Source organism: Rhinolophus sinicus, chromosome 17, assembly GCF_057876585.1.
Source record: "Rhinolophus sinicus isolate RSI-liver-muscle chromosome 17, RSI-T2T, whole genome shotgun sequence".
In the NCBI taxonomy this organism is placed as follows: Eukaryota; Metazoa; Chordata; class Mammalia; order Chiroptera; family Rhinolophidae; genus Rhinolophus; species Rhinolophus sinicus.
This window is the reverse complement of record NC_142517.1, coordinates 164,571,508-164,587,938: the sequence shown is the minus strand read 5'-3', so window position 1 is coordinate 164,587,938 and position 16,431 is coordinate 164,571,508. Positions and strand designations below refer to the sequence as shown.

Below are 16,431 nucleotides of genomic sequence, written 5' to 3'. Positions count from 1 at the left end.
TAGAGGTGGAACTGAATGGAAAGCTGACTGAGCAACTATCTAAGCTCATCCACTGTCAGCTGGACATATAGATAAGGGGTGGGGAGTTTGCTGGTACAGAAATAAGAGCTCACTGAAATTACTCAAAAGAAAGATTAGAAATGCCATATTGTGTGAATGCAAACTGGTGCCTTTCTGGAGGAGCACTTGGGCAGTATATTTTCCAAACACTTGGTGACCACATGTCCAGATATAGGAATTTATCCTAAGAAAAATAATCATGAATGTATACCAAGAATTAGCTGCATTGTAGCATTGTTTATAACGGTACAAAACTAGAACAAATTTCAATTTCTAACATAATGATTTGGTTAAGATATGATATAATCATCATTAAAACAATGCTATAAAAGAATATTTAATAAGATGGAAATATTCTGTGATATATTGATAAGTGACGATAACAGATTACATTAAAAACTCTGTGTGTGTGTGTGTGTGTGTGTGTGTGTGTGTGTGTATAATAAATATTGGAAGGATCGATACTAAAATTTTAACAATATATATCTTTGTGTTGTGATATTTTGGGTTATTCATGTATTTCTAGATGTTCTACAATAAATGTGTTATACAATAAATTACTTTAATAACAAGAAAAAATTTTAAATATTAGAAAAAGAGAAGTGCCCTGAAGGAGATGAATGAAATGGCTTTGTAGAAATTGACTGATTAATTATTTAGAAATCTGCATTGTACTTTCACATTTTAAGCGCAATCCAAAATAAAACATGATTCCTTTGTAGAAATGCTTAATTGTTTCTCTAGGAACACTGTCTTCAACTTGACAATTTAGTGGCCTATTCTTTCACATGTTTTACTTTTATTCTTTTTCTTCCCCCAAACAAAGTTCAGATTTATAGCACCTGCTGTTGCTTTTAGTGTAGTAGTTGCACCTAATTTCGATAGCACAGTGAAATTCCACCACTCTCCAGTCCACATTTTGCCTTCAGCAACAACCAGTCTGGGAAACATAAAACCAAGATATTTTCTAAGGGCAGGTAGCAGACACTTTTACTAAATGTGAAATACCAAAGCCATCCCAAGCCAGAAGGGCATTTATTAAAAAGGTTGCAAGTAAGCACCAGATAATTTTAAGCTACTCAGACCAGGCAACTTTTAAAGTTTGATGTAAGCCCCTAAGTCAAAGAGGTCTTTGAAAAGAATCATGAACCATCCTCCAGCTAGAACCACAAAATGCCCATCTGGAAGAGATGTGAATTTGACCTTTGAATAAACAGCATGAGATAAAAAAGAATAATACAGAATTTCATTTTCTCTTGCCAAAACCTGGCAGGCATTATAAAAAGATGGTTAAGGGCATGGGCTATGAAGTTCCTGTCCAAATACTAGCTATGGGAGTTTGGGAAAGTTTTTGATCTCTCCATGCCTCAGTTTCTTCAGCCATTAAAGGGATATTAAAATGTGCTAATCTTGTAGGGTTAAAAGTTAAATAAAACAATTTCTGTACTTTGCATATGTCTGACAAACAAAAACAATCTATAAATGTTACTGTTTTTATTTTTTATATTATTTTAACTTATTATTTTTATTTAGTTCAGTCCCATCACCAATAAAGGGATTCATCTTTTATGAAATAAAAGAAATTCTTTGGAAATGTTTAGAAAACAGAGGCATATTCCAAAATCTATTTCAGATTGAAAGATATGAATGAACCCAACTGATTTTTGGCTGAATTCATAACTACCATTCATAATTGCAGTTCATAACTTCTAAACTGCTCTTTGCTTCAAATTACATTCCTACATAGCTCTCTATCCTGGAATGCATATATGTGTTAGAAACAACTGACTGCCTCTTTAGAGTGGGATAATGTGGGGCAATCACAAGTCATGCTTTAAAAAAACTTCCCTTTAAAATAGAAAAGAGCTTGTGTGTTCCCCATTTTTTGGAACCTAGTCAATTAACAATGATTTCTCCATTTCCTGTTAATCTCACTGTGGTCACAGGGATGAACATATTATTAACAATTCTGAGAATAGCTTCTACGTGGCAGAGAAATCCTACTTAATTTTAATCACTATCCCCACCTTTCCCAATACTTCATCAAGTCACCATCACAGGAACAATTAACACCTTAAGATGCCCTGAGTTCTGTTTCGCTGAGCACAATATATGTAAGTTGTTACCAATTTTGGTGTGCAAACTGAACCACACACTCTGTTAACTACCCTTGTAGAGAGTCAAAAATGAAGCTGTGATTTTTACAGTTTGCCCATCACTCATATTTAAACATATAAGTCCATGCCATGACCATGAGACTTCAAATGCTATTGTTAGCATATATTATAACAGCAAAGAGAAGCATCCGTGGGCCAAATGACACAATAAATGGATTCTATTTTTGAACATGAAAAAAGTAAAAGACAATTTAGCACAAACAAAACAGTAGCCTCTGCAAAACATTAATGGGCCCATCAATCCATTAACTAATTGTTCAAATATTACAGACACTCAGGCACAGAGGTTGCATTGAAATAATTCCAATTCCCTTCATACAAAAAAAAAGAAAAGAAAAAGAAAAGAAAAAAAAGAAAGAAAGAAAGAAAGAAAGAAAGAAAAGAAAACACTCCCAGTGCAAAGGCTGTAAAGAAAGAAATTATATCAGATTTTAAAAAGTAATTATTATATGTTTGGTCTATATTTTAAGAATGAAACATGTATAGTCAATATAGCATAAAAACAAGTAATGCTAAAACCAAAACTCTTCCTGGCCACAAGAATGCAAAGAGTTATTTTCTACTCTTGTCAAAACCTAGTAGTGAAACTGAGGCAAAAGAGCAAAGCACCAAGGACTGAGAGGCTCGAGAAAAAGAAGTTCTTAGAATTAGGCTCCATGAGGGCACGGGGTTTTGTGTTTTCTTTCCTGCTGTGTCCCATCGTGGTACAGAGTAGGTATTCAATCTCTGTGGAAAGGATGAACGATTGAAGCAAAATGAGAAGATAATACCATAAACCCCTGTGTGTTACTGATGGCTCTGTGGTTATGTGAGTGTGCATTATTCTGACGACGGCAGGTGAACACTGGCACCCTGGGTAAGCAAACTCAGGAAGCAAAGCTCTGTCATGTGGAATCCCAACAAGTCTTCTGTCTGCCAAGCACAGTCACGAGCAACAGAAAGGAGAGGAACTACGTATTCCCTGGCTTTGTTTCTTCTGGCACTTAGGATATCTTGGCCACAACCTAAAAATTACACAAAAAGTAAATGTGTAATGCCTAAGTTAGCAATGAATTTGTGTGAACAGGAAAATAATATTTATTATTTAAATACATCACAAAATTGGACCAAGGCCGTGAAAAGGTTAAAGTCTGAATGTAAATGGCAACTGTCCAAACAATTCTATATTCTTCAATGTACTTGAGAAAGATCTTTTGTGAAATGGACACTAGGTAACCATAACATCAAAAAGGGAATGAAAATATTTCAGTAGAGTATCACCATATGTGGTGATTTCTTGTAAGGTTTGACAAGTAATCGCTGTTTGTTTCTAAGTTATATAAAAATACATATTTATGAATATGTAAAATGTTAACTGTAAGTCTTATCATTGCTGTTGCATATTCTTAATGGCTCTGCTACTTCCTGGTATATAAAAAAAGTATGACTATGAACATGAGCTGGAGCTATGATTTTATATGTTCTTTTTGGCCTTGGGTCATTATTTCATTCATAAATCAAAAACAGGATTTTGGTCTTGATACTAGATTGCACGCATCATAACAGAACTGAAAGGAAACACCCGATTTCCAGAATTTGGATTATAGTGAAAGTCATAATTCCACTCCAGGCAATGTTTTGGATTTTTGTTTTTGTGTCTTGTATTGTTTTTGTTTTTCTTTGTTTGTTTGTTTTTGGCTACAGTGGTCCTGTTATATAAAATATTTTTAAAATGTGATTTCATAGAATATCTCCATTGAAATAGTTCTCCAGCCATCATTGGAATCAAGACTTAATATTTTGAAGTTTCTCTATTTTAATTCTTTGGTATAATGATTTTCAAGCATTTGCTGTGTGTCCCTCACTCTGCTGGGTCCTATTAAAGATATAAAACAAATACATTAGATTGCCCTTGCCTTCTGAAAGGTTACATCAGATGAAATAATTAAATGGCATTGTAAGACCAAGAGTAAAGTGCTAAAATGTGTACTATGAGCTGTGTGTGCCATGGACAATCAAGTGGATGAGGGGTGTGTGGAGGACAAAGTAGGTCATGATGGAGGGGGCTGGCGTTCAGAGGGGTCCTGAAAGAAGAGGAATGAGTAGGGTATTGGGGCACTGAACTGTATATACAAAAATGTAGAAGTGGGAAAATCAGGTAAAATAAAATGGAGGTGTTTTTTTTTGGTTTTTTTTTTTTTGAAATTCTGAAATGGTCTATTAGCTAACATTTATTGAATATTTATTAAGGACCAAGCTGACTTGACTCACATCATTTAATTAAAACAAAAAATGAGGTAAGGCACTAATATTATCCCTATTTTTCAGATTAGGAACCTGAGATTTATAGTGCAAGTAAGTCTGCTGCATAGCTCGTCAGTAGTGAAATCAGAAGTGAACCCAGACAAAGCAGCTCCCAAGCCACATATTATACATTACAGGGATTCAGAGTTCTAAATGCAATATTACTAAGAAGGGAGACAGACGGGGCCTAGCCTAATGTTAGTGATACAGACTTTGCTGTGGGGAAACTATCAAGAGATTGGAAACAGAATTTCAAGGACTGTAAAATCCTCTAGACACGGAAGAGCATCTTTAAATGGACTCCCCCATTCTATAGAATGTGCACGTGCTCACAAAGGACACATTGGTGATATCTCTTTGATCATAGAATCTGCTGTTATCACGGAGTTCAAGAAAGGCATCCAAATTCTACTCAAGAAGTCAGCCAAAGAAGTTGAACCCTGGGCAAGTCACTTAACCTTTCTTGATCTCCGTTTCCTCATCTCAAATGAGGGGGAAGGACTTAGTGATCTCTGGGGTCCATTTTGAAATTCTGCAAGCATTTTATAAATGTCACTAACAATTTCAGACAAACTTTAGAATTCCAGAAATGGAAATGTCAACTGAATAATGAGTAGCAGACGCCATGTGGAAGTTCTGTCATGATCGTTCTTGAAAAATAAGCCTTCTTTGTTTCATTAGCGACACAGGAAGGCAAGTACCCCAAAGACTTCCTTTAACAACTTGAAAGTCTTTATCATAAGACAAATGCAAAAGAACTGAAGTGTATTGTATGAAAAATGGGAAATGTGTACTTAATATCATCTTTTGTCATAAAAACACTGTAGCTTTATACCTAAATTAATCTAAATGTTCAAAAGAATGAAATACATTTTAAGTATGCTTGAGGCCAACAGTATCATTAACTAATTGATCTCTTGCTAAGACAAGTGATGAATCAACCTAAAATATCTATTTCCTGACTGTTTATGTTTGAACAACACCATTTCCTAAGGAGAAACTTGCAAATGAAGCACTTCCTCATTTAACAGGAACATTCTGAAAATAAGCCCTTAAAAGAACTCTCGGTGAATGCCTCAGCATATCATATAATGATTTTAGTTTCCAAAGCCCCAGCATTTTCATGTCATGTGATAAAAGTGAGAAGAGGTGAAAGATTCATGTTTTTTCACTTATCTTTTTTTCATTTACTCTTTAGAATGTCTTCATGATTTTATCTCTGTTCATAATTGTTCTTACAAAGTGAGCTTTTTCTCCACGTATTTCTTTCAGATAGCTTTAAATTTTTTAAATTTATTAAGCTATAAGTTATAAACAGTACAATATACAAATATTAAGTATACAGCCCGATGAAATTTTTACATATTATATACCATGCTAAGCACTGCCCAGATTAGGATATAAAATATTTTCATCTCCTAGAGGAGAGTTCCCTTGTGCCCCTTTCTAGTCAATAACCTTCGCCCCACTGAAGTATTTGGTTGGTGCAAAAGTAATTGCAGTTTTTGCAATTATTTGTAACCTTTTAAACCGCAATTACTTTTGCACCAACCTCGCTGGTATTCTGATTTCTATTTCCATAGACCAGCTTTGCCTGTCCTTGAAATTCATATAAATGGAGTCACATGTTATGGACTCTTTTGTGTCTGGCTTCTTTCACTTAATGTAACATTTGTTTGATTCATCTATGTCGTGTTGGATATCAGTAGTTCTTTCCCTTTTATTGCCGAATGCAGGGATGTAGGACAGTTTGTTTATCTATTCACCTGTTGATAAATATTTGGGTTGTCTCTGGGACTGGGCTGTTATGAATAAAGCTGTGATGACTGTCCTTGTACAAGTCTACTTGTGGACATAAGCACATGCTTCTTTTAGGTGTATCCGCAGAAGTGGAGTTGATTTGTCATAGGGGAGGTATTAACTTTCTATGTATTTTTATGAACATTGTCTGTGAGTTGCCGTATTAAATATCTATTGTGTAAGTACACATAGTTGAGGTCTGCAGGTAGGAAAAAAGTGGAATTTCTGGGCATGCTCATAGGAATCTCCCAGATCAAGCATTCAGACAGTTGCTAAATAAAAGACCCAGCAATTTTTCAATTTTATCTGTTCACACATAGAGGGTGGATGCAGCCTGCCCCTTTACCATCAGGGAGATTGTTCTCTGGAGACCAGGTGATGTCTCAACACTCAGCTTTCCTAGCGGGAAATACACCTCAAAACAAATCCTAGCCTGTGAGAATCCTGGGCAAGGCCAACCTGACATCTCATTTGACCCCTCAGGCTTCCACGGAGTTTGATAACCCAGCAGGGCTAAGATTTCCCTATGTCCCTGAATCAAGCAGTAGACTTCAGCCTCGGGAAGTCTCAGTCATTTTAAAACCCATCTCCCTCTGTTCAGATAATCATCTTTCCTCTGATTTATAGTAGCTGGCCTGCAGGTGTTGAAAAGGTGCTCTTCATTTAGCCAGAGAGCAATAATCCCAGAAAGTATATTTCCACAGCCACATCACCCTCCCCCCCATTACCCACCATCAAAGTCAGCCAGCTCCTCACTCCCTCCAGCTGTGAATCTGTAATGTGCCTCGGGTCATATTTGTGTCATGGTAACAAACCCTTATAATTATGCCCCCAAATCAGAAAGAAAAAAATGTCCACAGGGATCAAGGAGAGTGTCTCCTTACACAAATCTTTTTTCTGATAAGAGGTGACCCATAGCCAGAACTGCAGATTTATACATGCATTTTGACATAAATCTGCATGTGTAATTATGAGTCATAACGATCTTTATAGGCTGCACTAAATTGGTGAAGAAGAGTTACTGTTATTGACAAAGCATTGACCTGAACATTCATGGAGGAAGAGCTAATTATTTTTTTCTTCCTGAGGAGGGAAACTTCTTTTCTAGTTGTGAATCACTTTGAACCAGGGCATTTGTTAAATTTTTTTTCATATCTGAAAATAAACATAACTGTGCCTCCCATACGCACCCTAGCTCTTCACATAATTATAAGTGTATGAAAATTTCAAAACACATTCTAGAAGCTTTTTGATCGTTTCCAAGACAGTGATCAGGGTGTGTGAGGTGACTGAGGCGGCCGATCTATATTTTGTGAAAGCAAGTTGTCTGTAAGATATGCTGCCATGTCGGAAAGACCAAAGCCTATTTTTAGTGGGGCATGCTGGGATTCAAGTGAGGCTCCACCATTAGTGTTAATAGAGCTCTGGGTGGCTGACTGCTGTGTAGGCGGCCTGGAAAATGTACTCTTTAGAGCAATGGAAGGTTAAAGTGAGCTTTAAATCACAGCCTTATCATACTTGCATGTTATTGGCAAGTCTGCCTAAAAATAGAATCTCATTACTTTAATTCTACAGTATTCTTAGGTGAGCCAACCTTTATTATTAATAACAGCATTTCACATTTATATAGCACTGTCTGCCTTAGAGAACTTCACAAATTATACACATAAAACTTTCTTCCCTTAATGTAACAAGCTATGGGTTAGGAGGGCAGCAGCTGGGTGGTAAGTAGCGGTTCCCCTCTCTATCCAGAGAGGAGGACTGAGGAAATACCGCCAGGTGGCTCTAAACGAAGCCTCTCTTTGAAGTTGAGCCATTTTAATTCTTTGAAAGTATGTTGTGTTTTGCATTGATGATTTGCAAGGCTCTGGGCATGATCACAGTAACCTGAAGAACAATAGGCTGCTTCTTCAATACATTTTGTGTATATCTATTCAGGTGTTAGCCAAATTTTGGAAACAACGTGTGTAACAAAAATGCACCTTTCCCCAGCTGCCAACCAACTAGGTGGTTCTGAAGAGGCTTTTGGTTTCGGTGGGCTCCCAAACCCAGCCTGGGAACCCAAACCTAGCTATTTGCAATGGAGAGAGGCTGGATCGGGATCATTTACCAAGGTTGTGTAGCACAGTCAGTAGATTAAGTAGCTATGCTGTCTGGGTAAATGCAGTATGGATGTGTCAAGCGTGCCTCCTGGGCATAGAGCAGTGTTGTAGGCAAGATTCTAGTTCAACAGTGGAGCTTAAGAACCATGTGAGGGTGTGTGTGTGTGTGTGTGTGTGTGTGTGTGTGTGTGTGTGTAAGAAAGAAAGAAAGAAAGAGAGAGCTGTTTGGTGGCAATAGGTATTCAGACACACTACAGTTCAGTGAGACAAACATAGGAATGGGATGCTAGTATCTCTGTGCAGGTAGTGCATTTTAGTGTAAGCACACATGATGTAAAGCTGCAGCCTGAGTCAGGACTCCACAACAACAAACACTTGTGAAAGGCCTTCCTAATGCCTCCATTCCCTGAATCAAGCACTGAATGGGCATGAAAACACTGAATAAGACGTAAGTCTCTACCCTCCAGCAGCTTGCAGCCAAGGGGGGAAACAGATAAGTAACAGGGAATTCCTATCAGCAGGAAAAGCACTTGGATAAGAACAGAGTACACAGGCTTTTATAAGAGCCCATGGGAGAGGAGCATGACCAGGTCTTGGGTCGTCAGGGGGTGCTTCCTGGGAGAGGTAGCATTGAAGGTAGCCAAGCCAGGGAGGAAGGAGGAGAAAGTCCCTAAAGGCAGAGGAATCAGCAGGTACAGAGCCGTTGAGGCAAGAGAGCTGCACAATTTTAGAACTGGAAATGGACCATTAAGATTGGAGTCTATCCTGTGAGGGGCAAATAGTGTCTGCTGGAGGAAGGAGGAGCGTCCGGAGGGGCTGTGTGTGCCACATTAAGAAGCTTGGGCTTTATCCCGAGAACAATGGCACTTTACAAAGAAGTATTTTAATGGGGTAGGACTATTTCTATTTTGAAATGCAGCAGGTAAGATATTTCAGCTCACTCTACCTCATCCTTGTACTTTTGAAGCTGGTCTGCTGCATTTCCCCCCTTCATTTCCCATTTCTTATGTCCACACAGACTGTCCTAAGGAAACTACATCTCAGCATTGAGTCAAAGTAAACACACTGGGTCTTCCTGTGAACTCAGGAGTAAAATCAATGGAAAGATACCCAGGACACTGATTGGTTCAGGGGCATAGTCAATACTGCCAGCTGCTTTTGTGACACTGATCTAGAGGTAAGTCTTACAAAATGTCACAGTCTTGTGCTCTTTCAGTGGCCTAAGGCCTGGGAAGAGGGACAAAGGGGAACTGCCCCAAAAGAGGTATTTCTCACACATTGACCAGTATAAATATGCTTGTTCAAGAAAGAAAAGGTGAACTGGAAAAGCTCAGTGTCTCATCTAGACGAGAACGTGTATGTGTTATGGTTCAACTATGGAGAAATGCTTCATGAAAGGCCAGCCTCGTGGCACGGTTAGGTCCTATCACAGGACCGGAGAATGTTGGCACAGTGTTGGCTCTTTCCATCCTGCAAAGCTTCAGGGGATATTGCTGGCCCAAAGGATCACAGGTCATGGTGGCATAAACATCTCTGAAGGTTTCTGGGAAGGGAACAGTTCAGCTGCCTTTCTTCTTCCTCCCTTTCTTTCTTGCTTAACCCCATGGGAGATGCTTCCCCCATCCCCACACCTCACACGGCTTTTGGAGAAAGTACTGTGATTCCTAGTCTGGATGCAAAACAGGAAAAATTTGGGCTGATTATTATGGACTGCCCCATCCCTGATGGAAATGTTGCTTTCAGATGCTAGTAAAGTTTTCTCAACTGTAAAATGGAGATTTGGGGAGGATTTGATGAAACAATCCATGTCAACTGCTGAGCACAGACCTTCAATCTTAGTTACTGCTTATGTTCTCAGGGTTCCTGTGAGCCAACCTGGTTTCGCTGCTTTTCTTCGCTCCAGTCTATAGCTTCTGTGTCCAACATGGCAATTCTTCCTTGACTGCCAGCTTCCAAGGATGCTTGGGGGTTTGAGTACATATTTCATTATTGTCTCCTCCAACAGGCACTTACATCACTTGATACAATGTTATATTTTAAGAAATATTTTTGAATTGGAGATTTTCTATAAGAGAAAAGAACTCAAGCTTATGCTAGAGATTGGTAAAACTCTATTCACGCAATGCATTGTCAATTAGAAAGCAAGTTGGCAATATATTAGTTTGGTGTGAAAGTAATTGCAGTTTAAAAGGTTAGAAACAATAGCCGAAACCACAATTACTTCTGCACCGACTTAATATATCAAGGTCCATAAAAATGCTCACTTTTCTTAACCCAATCATCTATCCTATTCTAGCTCTGGGAATGTTTTCTGAGAAAACCAGCCAGAATGTAAGGGGAAAACATAAATATAAATATGTTAACCACAGTACTATTTAAAGTGTTTTAAAATTGACCACAACCTAAAAATCTACCCATAGAGTTGTGGTTAAATTCATACTGGTGTGTCCAATCAATGGAATTATTAGCAACTCAGCTCTGAGGATCCATTGGGAACTTGCAGAAGGATTCTGTAGTGGCATTCATTCACCTGGGAGAAGGTCTGAAAGAGCAAACTTAACAGACTCTTTCTAATAGAGCTTCCTTTTGAAAAAGGTGAGTTTCAAAATGGTCAGCCAGTTTTACTCTTCAAACATGAGCATAATGGGTGGATGACTTTTTTTTTTGGTATAGCCATAAACTTTTATTGGTTGGTATTGGTATGATATATATATTTCCCATCATATTATGTTTTTTAAAAGATATGTCCTTTTTCTCCCCCCGCTTTATTAAGATATAATTGACATCTAACATTGTGAAATTTAAGGTATACAACATGATGACTTGATATACATATATATTGAAAAATGCCATAATTTTATTTTTATTCATTCTATATCCTTATATTTGAAGTGTGTTGATTGTAAGTAGCGTATGGTTAGATTTTGGATTGTATCCAGTCTGTTAACTTGTTAATATATATACTGGTATATCGTGGTTTAGGTCTACAATCTTACAATCTTATTATTACTTTTTTTTTTTTTTTTTTTTGAGTGTAGCTACCAAACCCCAATAGCACAGGGACAACCACCTCATATTTCCTGATAAATGGTTACAATAGCACTGTTTATTGAAGGCTACAGGCTATGCTTTTACTCAATTTACATATATGACTTCATTTTATCCTCACAGAATCCCATCAAGTATTATTACCCCACTTTACAGATAAGGAAAATAAGTTCCAAAGTAATGTAACTGACCTGTCTGACTTCAAAACTAGTCATAAAATTGTCCTGTGGGTTAGATCACATTGTGTGTAGGTAGGAAGCCATAGAAGCCTTTCGGTAGGTAGCAGCTGTTAGTTTCATAAACCACTATGCAACATTGCCTCTAGCAATGTTAAACACTCCAAGGTTTAAAAAGTAAAAAGTAACTTTCTGTCTGAAACAGAAACCACTGATTCTGTGTAGACAAGTTCCAGGAGAATAATTTGGCCAACACCTTTAGCCAGCATAGCCTTTTAGTACTTACAATTCTTATTCCATCTGTCACTTTAGTGCCAGTTTCTTGCCAAGCTGGAGGTAAAAGGAAACAATGCTTTTGGTTACAAAGGTTCTTCAATATTGGTCATGTGAGAGCCTTCTGCAATGATGGGCAACCAGAACAAGTTATCCTTGGGGAACCATGTTATGACACTTTAGAAATGGGGAGAAAGGGAGGGAGGGATTGAGAATATAGAAGAGTGGAGCAAATTTGCTATGAGAAAGTATTCTCAACAAATGAATTCATCAGCACAGACATGTGGATTGTCATTTGATGGAATTAAATGAAGCAAATATTTAATGGTGTTAGGTTGTAGCAATCCAATTAAATAATCAGTTTTCCTTAGAGTAAAAGCATTGTTCTTAAAAACGGAGTCATTTCACACAACATATGGGACTATCCCTTGATGAACATAATGTTCACCTTTTATTACATTCAAAAAGCATGCCTTTTATTTTTAAAAAGCGTGTTGAGCCAAGTGCCCCTTTTCCTACCTCACATGCAATTGTTGTTGCATTGTACCTTCAGGCAGGACTACCTGATCAGCCTGGCTTCCCATTAGATCTTCAAATAGCCTACTAGTCGTGTCTGAGCTGAGAGAAAAGAGGGAGAAGCTGGGCTGCCCCACAGTTCTGTAAGCAGCTTCCACTGAGCCAGTCCGGAAGCAGCAAGCAAGCTGATACTCATTTCAACAGAAAAACCCCATGTGAGAAAGCCCTTGCTTTGTTTCTGACAATCATAAAGGCTTTTACTCTATTAAACGGAGGATGTGCCTTATGCCATTCTGCACCATTTTTCTACTTCTTCAAGTTCCAAGACAGACTCTCCTTACCTGAATTTGAAATAAGCATTATTTTGCCTCTCCATTTGTCTTTGGTTGTTTTTCTGAAATGAGAATAATGGCAGAAGGAGGGAGCGAGGAAGGGAGGGAGGCAGGAAAGAAAAGAAGGAGGAAGGGAAACGGGTGGGGAGAGAGAGAAATGCCATTCAAGCTCTCTTTTTTTCTTTTTGGTGTTTTTTTTTTGCTAAGGCTTATTTAGAAGAGGTGTTTCTAAAACAGGTCAAGTTCAACTTGTTGGCCTCTCTGGCATAGAATGTGAAAACTATGGAAGAAGGCCAACATTCTAACTGATTCCTGAGAAAAATTGCATCTCCAAGTGCTTGGAAGAAAAGCCACAGAATGGAAGGCACCAAATAATTGCATAACATCTCAGAAACCTTGCTCTGAGCTGCTTGATGAGCTCTTTGTGTCTCTTCATGGATTTTCTTCTTTTTAAGAAAAATGAGACGAGACACTTTTTATTTTCCCCTCCTTTGCAGTCTTGGAGGTTGTTTAATCTCCAGTGTACTCAATTCACATTTTCCTGGTAGTGTTAGCTATCAGCTCAAACCATTTTACTCATTGCATCACACTGCCAGTCAGCAAGCAGGGACCTAATTAGCTCTTTGCTTTAATGGCAATAGTTAAATTTACATTATTAATTTAAATATTACAGACTCCGTGGACTTGAGCACATAGCTGACATAAAGATGTGAAATGAATAATAAGGTGCTGAAAAACACCAGACCCTTTATTCCCATCATGTTCAAACTTTTAGCTACAATAATATCAATTAAAACCCCAATCCTAGCAAAAAACTGCGCTGGTTCTCTTTTGTTCTGAAAGCTGCAGTTATGTTTAAATGTTGGGTATTCAAGTTATACTTTGCAAAATAGAGCAGTCCTATATATCAAGAAACATAATTACAGTTCTAATTATATTTTAGCTTTTGAAAAACATCCAAACGGTACAAATATAGCAAGTTCGTCAGTGTCCTGTTGTATATCTCTGCCTCTTCCCACATCCTCAAGTGCTGCAATCACTCTGCGATGTCAAAACCTGTTTGGGCTGCAAGACAGATGGGACTTTCAAAATGAAATGTACCTATGACTGTTTGCTACTATATATATAAAATGTCTCATTTAGTCTCATCTGTGATTTTCCAAGAGGAAAATGTTTCCAGGAGCAATTTATCTCAGTCCTACAGGTTTGTATCACTGAATGACCATCAGAAAAACAGGACCAGAATCTTTTCTTAAAGAGAAACTGCCTATGTGTGTCGGAGATGTTTCAGTGCAGGAGTTGAACAGCATTGAATAGCATTAAAATGAATAAGACGCAAAATATGAAATAACTGAAAATATGAACTTCAAATTTTTCACTTGAACTCTTGCATTTGAGTTCATAAAATACATCATTCTGTATCTGTGGGAACAAAACAACTGGTTTAGAAAAGATAAAATTAATAGACAAAAACGTTTTTCATTTTAGTGCCAAATTTAGCTGTTTAGCCTCCCAGTTATCTAACCAGCACTTTACTAAGTAAACCAGCCTGGCACTTCCTTGCCATGAGCTCCCTCCCCTGCCAAGGCAGCCCTCTCATTTGACAGGGTTGCAAGGCCAGCTACAAAGAATCCTCAATCCCCTGATTCCAATTCTTCTTTTATGGCTATTATTATTATTATTATTATTATTATATCTTCGATTGGAGTTTCTAATTTCCCCCTTCCATAGGTTTCTTGAAGTCCAGCTCTGTGTCTGGTTCCACCTAGCATTTGGGAGGAGCTCAGTGATGTTGGCTGAAGGAGCGAGCTATAGAAGGATGAGGCACCAGCTGACCTTCCAAGTGTAAAGTCACTTTTCCTTTGGATGCATAAAATGCATTATTCCAATTTTAAGACTAACAGTGATTTCATTATTTATTTGGATCAAAAGATCTGGGTTCAAGCTGTACTTGATTTTCTCATCAGTGGAATGGCCAAGGCCTAGTCCTGTGCTCTATCCTAGGTTCAGCCTCCTTAGCAGCAAAATGGAGCTGATGGTGACCTTCCAGCGAGGATTACTTAAGTGGGAAACCTGCAATCCTTTGAGTAAGACAAAGGGGTCTAAGTAACAAAGCATATAACACCTCTCTATAAACTGGAAATTACAAATAAAAGTGCAAAGGATCCTGACTGTTAAGAAATGCAATTACAACTGTGTTTGATTCAACACAACGTGGTGACAAGAGACAAGGGCTCAGTCTTCAAAAGAAACCAGGTTGTACTAGAGGAGTATCTAGTATTTTTTAAAAATAGGTTAGCAATCAATATTAGCTCATGACATAGTTTAGGGTAATAGTTAAGGGTACAGACTCCAGAGTTAGAATCCTTGGGTTCAAAGGTTAGCATAATAAGAGTGTCTGCCTTTTAAGATCCTTGTGAGGACAATTTATAGAAAGTCCTTGGCACAGTGTTTGGCCCTTGGTGAGCCTTCAATAATTGTTAGCAATTATCAAGGAACCAAATTGTATAAAATTTAAAACTAGCTCATCTGTAGTACAGATATGCTTTATATTATTTTTAAAGTAATTCCATGTATTTTTGACATTCTGGAAGGCAAGTACTCTCCCTTTGGTTCTTCAAGGGACTGGCAGAAGCTGCCCACAGGTTTCCCCCCTCAGTGCCCTCTGAGTGAGTGGGTGAATGAATCCAAGTTAGTGTGCAGAACAGAAGCTTCAAAATCAGTGGACCAATGAGGCAACAGGAGCCATAAAAAAATGTCTACAGTCCATTGTTCACATGTTAGGTACCTGAGCCAATGTCTACCAGACTCTCCCAGACCACTAAAAGCACCATCTCAAGCCGAGCAGAAACTTTGGATAACACATCTGAAAAGTCCCATCCAATGATAATAATAACAGTGACATTTAGTGGTGGTTTACAATGTACCAACCACCATGATCAGAGCCTTACATGCATTATCATATTTCGTCGTATCACTGCCCTCTAACTTGCTACTATTCTTATTCCCATTTTATAGAGGATGTCACTGAGGCTCACAGCGGTGCAATTAATTTGACCAAAGTCAAGCAGTGAACAATGGTGGCACCAGGGCTTGAACTCAGACCACTGGGCTCCCAAGTATGTATGTATGTATGTATGTATGTATGTATGTACGCATGCATGCATGTATGCATGTACGTATGTGCCTAATGAGCTAGAAATAAGCTAGCTATGGAGGGATGATGCAATGGTTCATCTACCCAGTTTAAAGTCACTTTTCCTTTGGATGCATAAAATGCATTATTCCAATTTTAAGACTAACAATGATTTCATAATTTATTTGGATCAAAAGATCTGGGTTCTCATATATGTATATATTTGACATAATATAATACTACCTCTGTGGAAATGCTTAGGGATAAAGAATCTCAGATTTTGGAACTGCTGAGACCAGGCTGAATCTACTAAAATACCTAGAAGCAAGTATTAAGTAAAGTGATTCTCCTGGTTGTTAACTCAGTGCCTCTGTTTTGACACCAATCCTGCAAAACAGGCTTCCACAGAATTAAGAAAGTGACACAGTCCAACAGGGCAAAAGACTGAGCTCTTTTCCCTCGTCCTTGTCCTCTGCCACCTGCCGTATTTTCAATGTGTTAAACCTCATGGGACAGAAAATACTTAGC

General features: G+C 38.1%; 1 long non-coding RNA gene across 1 annotated transcript in view; it reads left to right on the top strand.

Annotated features, from left to right (window-relative positions):
* LOC148754876 (uncharacterized) overlaps positions 1–16,431 on the top strand; it is a 493,335-nt gene that overhangs the window by 437,370 nt on the left and 39,534 nt on the right. Inside the window, exon 5 of the long non-coding RNA XR_016019765.1 lies at positions 9,441–9,599. This is a non-coding gene — a long non-coding RNA (uncharacterized LOC148754876). The remainder of the gene's footprint in view (positions 1–9,440; positions 9,600–16,431) is intronic.